Source organism: Chiloscyllium plagiosum, chromosome 1, assembly GCF_004010195.1.
Source record: "Chiloscyllium plagiosum isolate BGI_BamShark_2017 chromosome 1, ASM401019v2, whole genome shotgun sequence".
Taxonomy (NCBI): Eukaryota; Metazoa; Chordata; class Chondrichthyes; order Orectolobiformes; family Hemiscylliidae; genus Chiloscyllium; species Chiloscyllium plagiosum.
Window position 1 is genome coordinate 153,889,403 of NC_057710.1, and position 17,101 is coordinate 153,906,503.

General features: G+C 45.7%; 1 protein-coding gene across 3 annotated transcripts in view; it reads left to right on the forward strand.

Annotated features, from left to right (window-relative positions):
- The first annotated feature begins 307 nt into the window (after window positions 1-307).
- Window positions 308-17,101, forward strand: part of fhip1aa (FHF complex subunit HOOK interacting protein 1Aa) — a 195,130-nt gene continuing 178,336 nt past the window's right edge. For 2 of the 3 annotated variants that reach the window (XM_043699704.1, XM_043699695.1), the window contains exon 1: window positions 393-668. The gene's annotated coding sequence lies outside the window, so the exon portion shown is untranslated. The other variant, XM_043699724.1, reaches the window with a different exon arrangement.

A 17,101-nucleotide genomic window follows, 5' to 3' on the forward strand; every position in this document is an offset into this window, starting at 1 on the left:
TTCAGTGTCCTGTACATTAACACAAACCCTGTTAAACCCAGTTTCAGTGTCCTGCATTAACACAGACCCTGTTGAGCCCAGTTTGTCTCCTGCATTAACACAGACCTTGTAAAACCCAGTTTCAGTGTTCTGCATTAACACAGACATTGTTGAGCCCAGTTTCAGTGCCCGGCATGAAGTCAGACCCTGTTGAGCCCAGTTTGTCTCCTGCATTAACACAGACCTTGTTAAACCCAGTTTCAGTGTCCTGCATTAACACAGACCTTGTTAAACCCAGTTTCAGTGTCCTGTTTCGCATGAACACTGAGCCCTAACTGACCTGATTGTAAAGGGCGGCTCCCTCTGCTGGCGGTGTCTAACCGGGAGATGGCTGCCTGAGCACAGGTTAGATCCACAACTCCTCCCTCTCTCCCACCCTGCCTTCTCACATCGCTCCCCAGGACCTGAGCACTCCCGGCCTCAGTCTGGCTGCGGGCTGTTGCTCAGGTGCCTTGGAGAGAAGTTACTGTTCGAACGTGGAGGAAGTGATTACAAAGTGAGGATAACCTCTCCCTCCTTCCTCCCCCTACCCCCTGGCTGTGTGATCCCGCTGGGAAAACAGTTTCTTTATGCTTTTGGAGCAGCCAGGGGAACTGGAGAGAGTCATTTTGCAGGGGAGCCTGTTCTGGGTAAGTGTGAGATGTGTCACTCTGGGCACACTGGCCGCGCCTGAGCTGCAGGTCTGAGAGATTGAGAGCTCCTCTGTGTGTTTACTCCCTCCCTCCCTCTGATGTTAGTCCACTGGCGGAAGCCTGCATTAGTTTGTCTCCGGCTTCGTCCACCGAGGTAACCGGGTGCCCTTTTTCTTTAAAGCCCATGAGAAAGGGGACATTTCCCGCGGGAGCTTACACCGCGCCACAACATACAGCCACTCTCCTGCAGTTGTCTACTGGGGCCAAGCTGATACCCGGCTTTGGGGGGTGGGGGTGGTCTTGTCCTGGGCTCAGTGTTCCCCCACTACAGCAGACTGAAACTGGGCTCAGCAAGGTCTCTGTTAATGCACTACATTGAGTCTGCTTTTCTTGTTTGACCTGTTTTATTGGGTGTGTGGTGTCTACTTGGATTGTTGGACCAGAGGAGAGAAGTGTGTTTGTAAATCTTCCAGAGGGTCCTGTTTCTCTTAAACACAGCAATAACTTGTTCAGTTGCTCTCACAGCCCTGAGACTTTGCAGATAATCCTGGACACAACTTTTGTTGGTTTTTATTTCGCCTGCGGAGGGAACGGGACACTTAGAAACGGGATCGAACTTAATGAAGGTCGATTCCTTTGGGACACTTGCGGCAGTTTTATGCCCCCCCCTCCCCCCGGGTTGGGATAGAATAACAGCTTGGGGTCAGTGGAATAAACTGGAATCTTCACCAATCCTGAGTCAAGTCCCCGAGCAGCATTGAACGGGGAGCGGTTTTCCAAACGCTGATCTCTTTCCTGGGCTCGGCAGGTTGACCTGAGAATTACCATGTGACGTGTCCCTTGGAGTTGAGCTGGTTCTGTTGTTAAGGAGATGTGTTTTGGGACTTTACATCACTATTGTTTAACTCTTTCAGGACTGTAACACAACCCAGAACAAGCTTCTGGATCTTAAGGTACGCACAGTTGGGGTGTATTTATTTTTGTTTAGTTACCTCAACATGCATCTAAAGTTGTGGGAAATAGTTTTAATAGATAATGAGTGAAAGTGCGTGTTTTGAAAACTACTTTGAGTTCTAACGTCTGTTGTTTTCAGTGCTGTCCTTTTGCAATGTTTTGTTATATTGGAGCTAGCCACGGTGTGGCAATGTGATAGTTCTAGTGCTGAGTCCTTAAATGCTTAAAAATCCAAATCGATGTAATAAAATCAGATCTAGGTTTATATCAGCACTGTGTGAAAGTGAGGCCTGCAGGTGCTGGAGAGACATACAGCTCAAAACATGGGTCCACCTCCCCACATGAAATTGTCAGGTCACCCTGATTCCTTCACTAGCAGTAACTGTAGTCTTGATGTAAGTCCAGAGTGTTGTGCTGGAAAAGCACAGCAGGTCAGGCAGCATCCAAGGAGCAGGAGAGTCGACATTTCGGGCAAAAGCCCTCTTTGTACTGCCATACCTCAATGGGTTATGTGTGGTTAGACAAGCGTTCTTTCCTAGTCCTCAAGCTTTTACCCAAAACGTTGGTTCTCCTGCTCCTGGGATGCTGCCTGACCTGCTGTGCTTTTCCAGCACCACACTCTCGACTTGCATCAGTACTACAGTTATTGCTAGTGAAGGAATCTTATTGTGGATGGCCTGACAATTTCATGTAGGGAGGTGAACCCATGTTTGGGTTGTACAAGTTTGCTTATAAGCTAAAATAATATTCAGTGGTCTTTGTACTGCCATAGCTTAATGGCTAGACAAACATCCTTTCCTCATCCTCAAACTGTTGACAATTTCTGAAATACTCGCCATTTTTCAATTGGAGGACAGCGATAAAGATAAAATGTTTTTTAAAAAATTGATAGCTGAACTAAAATACATAACACAATATTGCAGTAACTCAGTGGTCTTGCAGTATCTATGGAGAGGGGTACAGAGTTAGGGTTCCAAGGAGGGGGTCACCAGACCTGAAATGTTAACTCTGATTTCTATTCACAGATGCTACCAGACCTGCTGAGCTTTTCCAGCAATTTCTGCTTTTGTTTAAGGTTTTGAGTCTGGTAGGACTCTAGTTCTGACAGAGTTGTACTGAATTTCAAAGTGGATAAAACGTGGAACTGGGAAAAGCACAGCAGGTCAAGCAGCATCACAAGAGCAGGCGAGTCAGTGTTTCAGGCAGGACCCTTCCTCAGGACTAGGGAGGGGGGAAGGGAGCTGAGAAATAAATAAGGGAGGGGTGTGGGGCTGGGGGAAAGGTAGGTGGGATGGCCTAAGGTGGATGCAGGTAGGAGGTGATTATAGTAAGTTGGTGTGAAGGGTGGGCTGGATAGGTGAGAAGGGAGGAAGATGGGCAGGTCAAGGGGGGGTGGGGCAGAGAGGCAGGGCTGGACTTGGGATGGGGTGGAGAGATTTGGAAGGTGGTGAATTCTATGTTGAGGTCATAAGGTTGTAAGCTCCCAAGGCAGAAGATGAGGTGTTCTTCCTTCAGTTTGCGTGTGGCCTTATTTGACAGTGGGGGAGGCCCAGGATGGACATGCCAATGTGGGGATGAGAGGGGGCGTTGAAATGGCTGGCAAACAGGAGGTGAGGTTGATTGGAGCAGGAGAACCATAGGTGTTCCCTGAACCAATCTCCACGTTTGCGCTCAGTCTCTCCAATGTAGAGGAGACCACATCAGGAGCAACAGTTGCAGTATACCAGGTTAGAGGAAATGCAGGTGGATCTCTGCTGGACTTGGAACGATCCTTTGGGGTCATGGATGGAAATAAGAGGGGAGGTGTGGTAGGTATTACACCCTCTGCAGCCACCGGGACTGGTTAGTGGGGAGTGTGGACCTAATGAGGGAGTCACGGAGGGAATGGTACTTATAGAAAGCAGATAGGGGTGGGGAAGGAAATATCTTATTGGTGGTGGGGTCAGACTGCAGGTAGTGAAAATGGTGGAGGATGATGCGTTGGATTTAGAGATTAGTGAGGTGGAATGTGAGGGCCGTGGGAAACTTGTTGTTGGTATTAGGGTGGGGTGGGGCGGGTGTGCATGGTGTGAGGGTGGAGATGGAGGAGATGTGGTTGAGGCCATTGTTAATCATGGGGGAGGGGAAATTACAGACCTTGAAGTTGGAGGACGGCTGGGATATCCTGGAGTGGAATTGTCCATCCTGGGATCAGATACAGCGGAGGTGGAGGAATTGGGAATATGGGATTGCATTTTGCAGGAGATAGGGTGTGGGAGGAGGTGTGGTCAAGGTAGTTGTGGGAGTCGGTGGGTTTGAAATGGATATTTCCTTCCCCACCCCTATCTGCTTTCCCTCGGGACCATTCCCTCCATGACTCCCCACCAACCGCACCTGGCACCTTTCCCTGCGGCTGCCACTACATTTTCCCTCTTGCCTTCATCCAAGGCCCCAAAGGATCATTCCAAGTCTAGCAGAGATTCACCTGCATTTCCTCTAACCTGATTTACTGCATCCGTTGCTCCTGATGTCGTCTCATCTACATTGGAGAGTCTGGGGGCAAGCCTGGGGACTGGTTCAGGGAACATGGATGGTTCTCTCGCTCCAATCAACCTCACTTCCTGTTTGCCAGCCATTTCATCTCTCCCAATGACATGTCCATCCTGGGCCTCTCCCTGCTGTCAAAAAGGCCACATGCAAACTGGAGGAAGAACACCTCATTGTCTGCCCTGGGAGCTTACAACCTTATGGCCTTAACATAGTATTCACCAGCTTCCAAATCTCCCCAGCCTCCACCTCCCACCTCGTTGCTGGTTCAGCCTGTCCCACCCCCTTGACCTCCCCTAACCTGTCCATCTTCCTACACATCCGGTCCGCCCTTCCCACTGACCAATCTCAATCACCACCTACCTGCATCCATCTATCACTATCCCACCTACCTTCCCCACCCCCCCCCATTTATTTCTCAGCCCCCTTGCCCCTCCGCAGGCTTGATGAAGGGTCCTGCCATTAACATTGAGTCTCTTCCTCTGATGCTGCCTGACCCAGTGTACCTTTTCCAGCTCCACATTTTCTTGACTCTGAGTCTCCAGCCCCTCACTATCTCCAAGTTATAATGAATTTCAAAACATTCTCGGTTTGTTTCAGATTTCTAGCTTCTGCAGATGTTTTTCTTTATTGCCTAGTTAGGTATTTGTAGGGAATCCTTATCCAATTTACTGACCTGTGCTCAGGAAGATGTAAAAGGGGAATTGGAAATAGTGACAATCTCTATCAAATACATTGTCACTGTGTTCAAAGTTTATGTTTTAAATCATGAATTGTGTAGTGCGAATACAGCTGATGAAAGTAGCGATTACTATTTGATAGAGCTCGCCTTCAGGATAAAGTAATCACTTTTTAAGGAACTTTATTTTTGAGTTTATGTTCGTAGCCCCATTCTGATCTATACCTGCAATTCTTCCAACATCCACTACCACATTATGATCCAAACCATCCCCTTTTTACCACAGACATCTGATTGTTTTACACCACATCCCCACCGTCAGGATGGTATGCAGGACCTTTGCTTCTTCCCTGCATGCCAACCCCAGCGTTCCCCGTCTCCCATGAATCTTTTCTGTCTGGCTGTACCTGTTTCTGAATTGACCAACATCATCTTTGACTCCAGATTAAAACACATTGCAATAACTTGTGTCACACTGGGAACTAAGCGGAGTCCTAGCTGTATCTTATTATGTGATTGTTTTCATTCTGTCAACTCTGTTTCAGTTGTGATGATGACTTGTGTCAATGTCAATTCTTGCTTGTACCCTGAACTGGAAAATTGAATCAACTTTTCTTTTGATTCTCACCCCTCACTCACCTTCACATGGTCCATCCCTGATCTCTCTGTCTGGGTGTTTAGGGATAGTTTGTGAACCAATTCTGTGAACCAGAATCTCCTATTCTGCTGTCTTCCATTTTCACTGTCTCTCCATTTCTCACCCCTCCTTCACCTTTATTCTTAGACCCCATTAAAATCTACAGAACTCTTAAAGGGTGTGGCATAGTGTGGATGTAGGCGGGGTGTTTGCCCGAGATGTTTGAGATTAGAACCAGGGGGCATAAGAGACGGGCAATTTAAGAGCGAGATGAGAAAGAATTTCTTAAAAAGAACACAAATCTTTGGAATTTTCTGACCCAGAGAGCTGTGGCAATTGGGCGTGTTCAGAAATTAAATGCAAAGACTAATGAATTCAAGGGATAGAATGGTAAAGTGCATGAGATGTTGCTCCACCACGATCTAACTGCAAGGTAGTGCAGGTTGATGGCATACTCCTGTTCCGACATTCCTGTTCGGATTTCCCTGGACTGCACTCACTTCTCCATATTCAGTGCAATATCTTCCATAATTTCCATCATCATCTGCATAATTCCACCATCATGTGGATCTTCCTCTCCTCTTTCAGTATCTAGCCTTCATTCTGAATGGACAGTTCCCTCTATAACATCCCAGTCCGTTCGACCATTACCAACAAGTATAAGAGATGAAACAGCTGTCATTTTCCCCTTATCCCTTCTCACCATCCTGGACCTGAGATACATCTTCCAGATGAAGTGATTATTTTTATTTCTTGCAATATAGTGTATTGTCAGCGCTGCTTATGATTAGACTAGACTCCCTACAGTATGGAAACAGGCCCTTCGGCCCAACAAGTCCACACCAACCCTCTGAAGAGTAACCCACCCAGACCCAATTCCCCCTTACTAACGAACCTAACATGGCAATTTAGCATGACCAATTCACCCTAACCTGCACATCTTTGAATCTTGGGAGTAAACTTGAGCACCAGGAGGAAACCCACAAACACGGGGAGAACGTGCAAACTCCGCACAGACAGATACCCGAGGCTGGAATCGAACCTGGGTCCCTGGCGCTGTGAGGTAGCAGTGCTACCCACTGAGCCATCGTGTCGCCCTGTGTGATGTGGCCTGTCTTAGAGGAAACTGAAAGCAGGCTGATCATTTTGCTGAGCACTTTGCTTCAGTCAGTGTGACTCTGGCCTTAGACTGTGTGTCATTTTAAATGTCTGTTGCACTTCCATTCTGACTTTTGAGAGTTTGGCCTCCCGTGTTGTCCTGACGAAGCTCAGTAGAAGCTGGATAGCTTACAAGGTTCAGAGTTCAGGGCTCAATATTTTGGCAGATAGCAGATGCCATAGCATAATCCTGATGTTGTTTCCTCATCTCTGCTCCTGTTGTTCATTCACTTGTCCCTTTATTGTGTCTTTTTGCCTTGTGACACCATCCCTTTTAATATTTAAATCGTTCTCCCTTCCAATATAGACATAGACTTCCTTTCTTTCCACGTCTCTCTCGACTTTCCTTCTTTGAATTTTGCGTTTGATTAAAATCTGTTATATGTTGGATTTTCCTGTTCTGACAAAAATAAGTCAGATGTGAGGCATTAATTCTCAGTAACATTGCCTGACTTACTGACTATTTACAGTATTTTCGGTTTGTGTTATTAAATGTTGCTCTTGATTAGTCACGTGACTAAAATTAATGGGTAACTTTATTCATGACATTTTCAAAGAACTGTTTCAGTCATTGGGATCTTAACAATATGCCGATAATGTTACACAATCGCTTTCACTGATATTAAGAATCTCATTCTTTTATATACTTGGAGAAACTGGCTTATTTTAACTTGAGTCTTAGAGATGTACAGCATGGAAGCAGATCCTTTGGTCTAACTCACCCATGCCGATCAGTCCCACTTGCCACTGTTTGGCCCATATCCCTCCAAACCCTTCCTATTCATAAACCCATCCAGGTGCCTTTTAAATGCTGTAATTGTACCAGCCTCCTCCACTCCCTCTGGCAGCTCATTCTATACACGCACTACCCTCTGCATGAAAAAGTTGCCCCTAAAGTCTGTTTTAGGTCTTTCCCATTTCACCTTAAACATATGCCCTCTAGTTTTGGACACGGCTTAATGTGGGGAAAAACTGTTGACTATTCACCTTATCCATGCCCTTCATGATTTTATAAACTTTTATAAGGTAACCCCTCAGCCTCCAGGGAATACAGCCCCAGCCCATTCAGTCTCTCCCTATAGCTCAAACTCTCCAACCATGGCAACATCCTTTTCTGAACCTTTTCAAGTTTAACAACATCTTTCCTGTAACAAGGAGACCAGAATTGAATGCAGTATTCTAAAAGTGGCCTAATCAATGTCCTGTACAGCTGCAACATAACCTCCCAACTCCTGTACTCAGTGCGCTGACCAATAAAGGAAAGCCTACCAAACACCGCCTTCTCTCCCCTGTCTACTGTGAACCTGCACTGCAAGATTTCTTTGTTTGGCAACACTCCCTTCTTGAACCTCTTACTGCGCTTGATAAAACTCAACACAAGCAGCATTTCTGATGTACTTTGAATGCATTAAAATAATCCCAAGGTACATCACAGAAAAGGTGGCAATACATTTCACTAACTTTGGAAAGGAAAAGGAGATCGGAGATGGTGTGGTAGATGTCAGGTGCAGAGGATACTTTGAGGAGATAATTCTTTTGTCGAAGAGGATAACATTATGTGTGAAGAGAAAGTGACATCAGTTAAAATGGGGATCAGGAAGTGAAGTTGGGTAGTCAGCCATTTTGTGTGAATAGTGTGGAGAAGGAAATGGCATTTATCGGAGTGTATTCCAGAAATTTTGTGCTGAGCCAATCATGGAGTTCTGGTAAACAAACTATAACTCTGGCTCTCAGTTTTAATCTGAGCGTCATTGTTGTTGAAATATATGCAGTTTGGTGTTCCAGATGATAGACTTGCTGATGATAGATGAAAAGCAGGCTCCTCGACCAGTCTGCTTGGGTCAAATGGCAGTGACGTGTGCCCAACTTGGAAGCTCACAGCAAGATTCTGATGAAGGTGACGGGAGTTAGATACGGGTTTGAATGAGGTGGTGCTGGAGCGGCATGTTGAGTTATGAAGGAAAGTAAATTAAATTGAGAATGTTAATTCCAGTAGGATGAATGGAAAGAAGTGAGTGCTGGTGTGGATGGGGATCTGGGCTGTTAATATTCAGGGTAAGTCTGGGAGGTTCAAGCAGCTCAACATCAAGCGCCTGTAAACTACACTGCAGGCTTTGACAAGGCATTCCTCCCTCATTTTACATCCAAAAGCAATAACCTCCAAATTTGCAACATTTTAAAGCAACAGCCATCATCAAACCTGCTCTGAAAAGGGGTCACTGGGCCTGACACATTAACTCTGATTTCTCTCAACAGATGTTGCAATTTTCCAGCAATTTCTATTTCTCTCTCAGAATCCAGCATTGGCAGTTCCTTGTTTTTTTTTTGTTCTAACCATCACTGAACCTGCCAAAGGAATATTGCAGCAAGAAAAAGGATGTTGTGAAACTTGAAAGGGTTTAGATAAGGTTTACAAGGATGTTGTCAGGGTTGGAGGATCTGAGCTACAGGGAGAGGCTGAACAGGCTGGGGCTGTTTTCCCTGGAGTATCGGAGGCTGAGGGGTGACTTTGTAGAGGTTTATAAAATCATGAGGGGCACGGATAGGATAAATAGACAAAGTCTTTTCCCTGGGGTGGGGGAGTCCAGAACTAGAGGGCATAGGTTTAGGGTGAGAGGGGAAAGATATAAAAGGGACCTAAGGGGCAACTTTTTTCACGCAGAGGGTGGTACGTGCATGGAATGAGCTGCCAGAGGAAGTGGTGGAGGCTGGTACAATTGCAACATTTTAAGAGGCATTTGGATGGGTATATGAATAGGAAGGGTTTGGAGGGATATGGGCTGGGTGCTGGCAAATGGGACTAGAATAGGTTGGCATGGATGAGTTGGACTGAAGGGTCTGTTTCCGTGCTGTACATCTCTATGACTCTGAGCCAGCTCCAAGAACTAAATAATCATTTTGGTTGACCTTCTGCCTTAATATACTTCCTCCCACTCTCCCCATGTTGCTTGATATTGTTCATGTCAAGGAATCTAAGCATCTCGATCTTGAACATATTCAGTGAATGAGCCTCCATGGTCTCCTGGGGTAGACAGTCCGTGGGGAGGCCCAGTCACTGTCTCCTGGGGTAGACAGTCAGTGACTGGGCTTCCCCACGGTCTCCTGGGGTAGACAGTCAGTGACTGATCCTCCCTGCGGCCTCCCGGGGTAGACAGTCGGTGACTGGGCCTCACTGCGGATTCCTGGGGTAGACAGTCGGTGACTGTGCCTCCCCACGGTGTCCCGGGGTAGACAGTCAGTGACTGGGCCCCCCACGGTCTCCCAGGGTAGACAGTCAGTGACTGGGCCTCCCCACGGTCTCCCAGGGTAGACAGTCAGTGACTGAGCCTCCCTGCGGCCTCCTGGGGTAGACAGTCAGTGACTTGGCCTCCCAGGGTAGACAGTCAGTGATTGTGCCCCTGCTGCCTCCCGGGGTAGACAGTCGGTGACTGAGCCTCCCAGCGGCCTCCTGGGGTAGACAGTCGGTGACTGGGCCTCCCTGTGGTCTCCTGGGGTAGACAGTCAATGACTGAGCCTCCCCGCGGCCTCCCGGGGTAGACAGTCGGCGACTGGGCCTCCCCGCGGCCTCCCGGGGTAGCTACTCTGAAGAGTTACTGTCCTTTGTGGAAAGGGTTTTCACTTTATCTCAGTCCTAAATGGTCTACCAGATATTGAGAGTCTTTGACCCCCCCCTAGTTCTAGACCCCCCGAGCCAAACTATCCTACTTTCTTGACTGTTCCCCCAGCCTGTCTACTACTTCTAAGCGCTTGAGAATACAGACCCTGTCTCCATCCACCATTCTGGGAAACCGGCTGGTGAGCCATCATTGCAGGTATTGTGGTCCCAGCTGATGTGAATCCTGAACAAGTTCTGTCCCAGAGTGAGATCACAGGGTTGTATATTTTTGTTTACCGTGGAGGTCAGTCACTGAACACACTCTGAAGATCCTGCCAAGGTACTTTCAACAAAGAGAAGATACAGGTTTATTATAGAAAAGAAAAACATGAACTATATTATACATTAAGAATTATCTGAAGCAAACTTTTACAAATATCAGAAAGAAAGGTTCAACCCTTTTATCCCCACAACACCCTCACAGCCTCAAACCCCAGTTAGGCATCACCCATGTTAAACCTCCTTGTTCCACAACCACAGCCTTTAACTAAGTTTCTTTTTGATAAATGTCTACAACCACTTGTGTTGTTTTTTTCATCATTTGAGATTGCTTCCTGAGACTCTGTTTAAATGTGCGGCCAACTCTGCTGGCTCACCCCCGGGCGCTGACTCACCCCCGGGCGCTGGTTCACCCCTGGGCCCAGGTTCACCTGATTGCTTGAACACCTTTGGATGATGTAGTTCTCGATGACACCAGCACAGCCTTGTGTTTCTGTTTTTATTTTCTAAGCAACTCCCAGACTGTTTCTGTTCTGTACTTGACTGTTTCTCACTATGTCTGTCTCTCTCTGGGTTATACAACTTATGTCAGCAAACATCAGAATGAATATCACACTGGGAGCTTTGCTAGTTATTTAGTTAAAATCGCTTGACTTCTGGGGGGAAAGAGGGGTGATGGTTATATCACTGGACTAGTAATACAGAACCCTGGACTTGGGGTATATGTTCAAATCCCACCCAAATTCCAGATGGTGAAATTCTAATTCCGCAAACATTTATAATAAAAAGCTAATCTAATGGAGACCATGAGACCACTGTTAATTGTAACAAAACCCCATGTCATTCACTAATGTCCTTGAGGGACGGAAATCTGACACCTTTCCCTGTGACTCCAGACCTGGAGTTATGTGGTTGACTCTTATCTGACAACGGGTAATTAGGGATCCCATGAATGAATTATTTTTTTTAAATGCTGACTTTAGTTCACTACTCAACATTAATTTTGAACTTTTTTTAACAAAAGAAAATAGGTCAGACTTTCACAACTGAAAGTAAGATCCATTTTGCTCCACTCTCGCTTTTACATTTTCAAACAGTAATATATTCTGAGCCACCCTCTCGTAAGTCTATCCTTTTCTAGGTAAGGGGAGAAAACTGCTCACCGTTCTCCAGGTGGGGTCCTTTTAATTTGATTCTGGTGTGTGGGAGAATTAATTTCTCGGTGTTGGCGGAAATCACTTTCATTGTGAAATGTGCTTGGGAATAAATGGAAATCAAATCGTGTAAATAATCGAAAAGAATAAAATACAAGAACTTCACCAGTGGGAGGTGATGAAGATTAATGTATAGGCTTAAGAATCACAACGTCGACAATGTGTACAGGAATGGTGTTTACGAAGGCTCCTCTGACTTCGGTTTGATTTTGAGACCAGATGTTTACCAGATGCTGGCGTCGGGTCCAGTTCCTCTTCTAGTGGAGCTTTCTTGTGATATGGCTGCTCATACATTTCTGTGAGCAGTGTAGGTAGTATCCTGGTTTGATTAAAATGAACCAAAGAACTGCAGATGCTGGTGATCTGAAATAAACAAACATGGACATTGCTGGAGAAACTCAGAAGGGGCTGGCAGCATTTGTGGAGAGAGAGAGAGCAGCGTTAGTATTTCAAATCCTTCTGGTTGTATTACTGGGCTACTAGTCAACAGGCCTAGCCTCATAACCCAGAGAACATGAGTTCAGATCTCACTCCATGGCAGTTAAGGGAGTTCAAGTTTCCTTTTTTAAAAAAAACTATCTGTAAACCTGCCACCATTTAAAAGTGACAAACAAGCTGCTGGATTGTAGTACAAAAACTCAATCTCTTGTGTCCTTTTTGTTTTGTACATCTTTTGTGGAATAGAGCATAGAACAATACAGCGCAGAACAGGCCCTTCGGCCCTCAATGTTGCGCCAACCTGTGAACTATTCTCAGCTCATCCCCTACACTATCCCAAAATCATCCACGTGCTTATCCAAGGATTGTTTAAATTTCTGTAATATGGCTGAGTTAACTACATTGGTAGATAGGGCATTCCACACCCTTACCACTCTCTGAGTAAAGAACCTGCCTCTGACATCTGTCTTAAATCTATCACCCCTCAATTTGTGGTTATGCCCCCTCGTACAAGCCCATGTCATCACCCGAGGAAAAAGGCTCTCACTGTCCACCCTATCTAATCCTCTGATCATCTTGTATGTCTCTATCAAATCCCCTCTTAGCCTTCTTCTCTCCGATGAGAATAGACACGTCTCTCAGTCTTTCCTCATAAGACCTTCCCTCCAGACCAGGCAACATCCTGGTAAATCTCCTCTGCAGCTTTTCCAATGCTTCCACATCCTTCCTGTAATGGGGCGACCAGAACTGTACACAATATTCCAAGTGTGGCCGCACTAGCATTTTTGTACAGTTGCAGCATGATATTGCAGCTCCAGAACTCAATCTCTCTACCAATGAAACCGAACAGACCGTATACCTTCTTAACAGCACTATCAACCTGGGTGGCAACTTTGAGGGATCTATGTACATAGACTCCAAGGTCCCTCTGCACATCCACACTACCAAGAATCTTTCCATTGACCCAGTACTCTGCCTTCCTGTTATTCTTCCCAAAGTGAATCACCTCACGTTTATCCACGTTGAACTCCATTTGCCACCTCTCAGCCCAATTCTGCAGTTTATCCAAGTTCCCCTGCAACCTGTAACATTCTTGCACACTGTCCACTACTCCACCGACTTTAGTGTCATCTGCAAACTTACTAACCCATCCACCTATACCTGTGTCTAAGTCATGTATAAAAATGACAAACAGCAGTGGTCCCAAAACAGATCCTTGTGGTACACCACGAGTAACCGGACTCCAGGCTGAATATTTCCCATCGACCACCACTCGCTGCCTTCTTTCAGAGAACCAATTTCTAATCCAAACTGCTAAATCACCCTCAATCCCATGCCTCTGCATTTTCTCCAACAGCCTACCATGTGGAACCTTATCAAAGGCTTTACTGATGTCCATGTATACCACGTCAACTGCTGTACCCTCATCCTGCTGTACACGCTTGGTCACCTTCTCAAACAACTCAGGTTTGTGGGACACAACCTGCCCTTGACGAAACAATGTTGACTATCTCTAATCAAATTGTTGCTTATAAATCCTATCTCTTTTATAATCCTTTCAAAACCTTTCCTACAACAGAAGTAAGGCTCATTGGTCTATAATTACCTGGGTCATCTCTACTGCCCTTCTTGAACAAGGGCACAACATTTGCAGTCCTCCAGTCCTCTGGTACTAAACCTGTAGACAATGATGACTCAATGACCAAAGGCTCCAACACCACGTCCCGAGCTTCCCAGAGAATCCTCGGATAAATCCCATCTGGCCCAGGGGACTTGTCTACTTTCACTCCTCCTAGAATTGATAACACCTCCTCCTTACTAACCTCGATCCTTTCTAGTCTAATATCTCGTATCTCATTCTTCTCCTCTACAATATTCTCCTTTACCTGAGTGAAAGCCGATGAGAAATGTTTGTTTAGCACCTCTCCGATCTCCACAGGGTCCACACACAACTTCCCATTTCTGTCTTTGACTGGCCCTATTCCTACCCTCGTCATCCTTTTATTCCTCACAGACCTATAGAAAGCTTTAGGGTTCTCCTTTATTCTATTTGCTAAAGACTGCTCATGTCCTCTCTTTGCTCTTCTTAACTCTCTCTTTAAATCCTTCCTAGCTGTAACTCTCCATTGCCTCATCTGAACCATTGAGTCTCATCAACACATAAGCCTCCTTCTTCCGCTTAATGAAATGCAATTTCTGTAGTAAACCACTGTGCCCTTACCTTATCACTTCCTTCCTGCCTGCCTGACAGGGACATACCTATCAAGGACACGCAATATCTGTTCCTTAAACCAGCTCCACGTTTCCATTGTCCCCATCCTCTGCATTTTGCTTCCCCATTCTATGCATCCTAATTCTTGCCTAATCGCATTATGATTGCCCTTGCTCCATCGATAACTCTTGACCTGTGGCATGTACCTATCCCTTTCCATTGCTAAACTAAACGTAACTGAATTATGGTCACTCTCTCCAAAGTGCTCACCTACAACTAAATCCAACACCTGGCCTGGTTCATTACCAAGCACCAGATCCAGTGTGGCCTCCCCTCTTGTCGGCCCTTCGACATACTGTGTCAGGAACACATTGGACAAAACCTGATCCATCCGAGAGTGGATTAATTCCTCTGTGTTGTTGTTAATTTGTTTATAATAACTCCCAGTTATATCAAAAACCATTAAGAAGCCTCTACCTTGGGTTGGAAGGACTATTATTCTGAACTCTTCTTTCTTTCTTTTTCTGTTTTATTGCTGGACTTTTAATTTCTTTATTTTTATATTTTTCCCCTAAGAATTTGAACTTAAGAATCTGTACCTAGATACTTGGTAACAAGGATGGTGCCATAATTGGTGACTTGTAAAGTTTTCTCTGTACTCGTGAGTACATGTGACAATGAACCTAATTCAATTCAATTCCGTTCAACAAGGGCCCAGGCAGTAATGATGAGTGTTGCGAGCAACAGGTTTAATTTCAATTTCACCCAATAATTGTGTAATCGCGTGCTTTCTGTGAAAGATAGGAGAACTTCCTTCAGCTCCTGTTAATATCTTTGTGAAGTTGGGAACACTTCTGGTGAACATTTGAAACAAGTTGCTTGTCTTCCTCCTTCACTCTATTTGATGTGAGATGAAAGAGAGCCCTGATCTCAGCGTAGGAAACCCAAGCAATTCAGTCACCCTCCTGACTGTTCAATGACAATCAACCTCTTGTTATATGCAAAATTCTTGGTCACACAGTCACAGAGTTACCATAAAGGCGTTCTCTTGCATAAATAAGACTTTGCTTTGCAAATAATTTTATCTCTTGTTGCCTAACAAACTGTACTAACTTAGCTTAATGTTGATCCCTTTGACACTTCCCAAAACGCACTGTAGATTTTAGAACTGATGGGCGATTTAGATTTTATTGTCACGTGTACTCAAGTACAGGAGTACAGTGAAAAGTGTGTAATGTGGGGCATAGTCTGAGAATTAGGGTCAGACCATCCAGGAGAGATGTTAAGAAGCGCTTCTATACACAAGGTAGTGGAGGTTTGGAACACACTTCCCCAAACAGTATTTGACACTAGATCCGTTGTTAATTTTAAATTAGAACCCCTACAGTATGGAAACAGGCCCTTCGGCCCAACAAGTCCACACCGACTCTCTGAAGAGTAACCCATCCAGACCCGTTCCCCTACCCTATATTTACCCCTGACTAATGCACCTAACCTATACATCCCTGAACACGATGGACAATTTAACATGGCCAATTCACCTGACTTGCACATCTTTGGACTGTGGGAGGAAACCAGAGCACCCGGAGGAAACTCACACAGACACGGGGAGAATGTGTGGAGTTTGCACAGATGGTCACCCGAGACTGGAATCAAACCCGGGACCCCTGGTGCTGTGAGGCAGCAGTGCTAACCACTGAGCCACTCTGCTACCCTAAATCTTAGATAATTTTTTGTTATGCAAAGGTGTTAAGAGATATGGGCCAAATATGGAGCTAGGACGCAAGTCAGCCATGATCTGTGGTGGAACAAGCTGGAGGAAGTGAATGGCTTACTCCTGTTCCTGTGTTCCTCTTCATGTTCCTTTTGTAATGCCCAAGATAGTTGTCATTTTCCTTTTGCAGAACTGGACCACCTGTAGTGTAGGAACAGATTAGGCCTCATTTACAATGGAAATCGCACACACCAGAACGATACCAGGTAATAATACAGCTCTTCTGTGGGACATACTTGATGAGAATGACATCACTATCTTCATTATTGGTTTCATGGCAATTAGGAATACACCACCACTAGTATGCAGTTCCCTCTTTATCTGCTGGAGAATGATAAACTTAATGCTTCTGTCTGTCACTTGTGTTCGGAGTCGGTCACACTGGAGTCATTGTGACACTTTGCTGTAAAAGCTAGTTTGTGTTGGCTCCAATGTTCTCTCTCTCTCTGTCTCTCACACTCTCTCTGTCTCTCACACTCTCTCTGTCTCCCTCACTCTCTCACACTCTCTCTGTCTCTCACACTCTCTCACTCTCCCTCACTCTCTCACACTCTCTCTGTCTCTCACACTCTCTCACTCTCCCTCACTCTCTCACACTCTCTCTGTCTCTCACACTCTCTCACTCTCCCTCACTCTCTCACACTCTCTCTGTCTCTCACACTCTCTCACTCTCCCTCACTCTCTCACACTCTCTCTGTCTCTCACACTCTCTCACTCTCCCTCACTCTCTCACACTCTCTCTGTCTCTCACACTCTCTCACTCTCCCTCACTCTCTCACACTCTCTCTGTCTCTCACACTCTCTCACTCTCCCTCACTCTCTCACACTCTCTCTGTCTCTCACACTCTCTCACTCTCCCTCACTCTCTCACACTCTCTCTGTCTCTCACACTCTCTCTGTCTCTCACACTCTCTCTGTCTCTCACACTCTCTCTGTCTCTCACACTCTCTCTCTCTCACTCTCT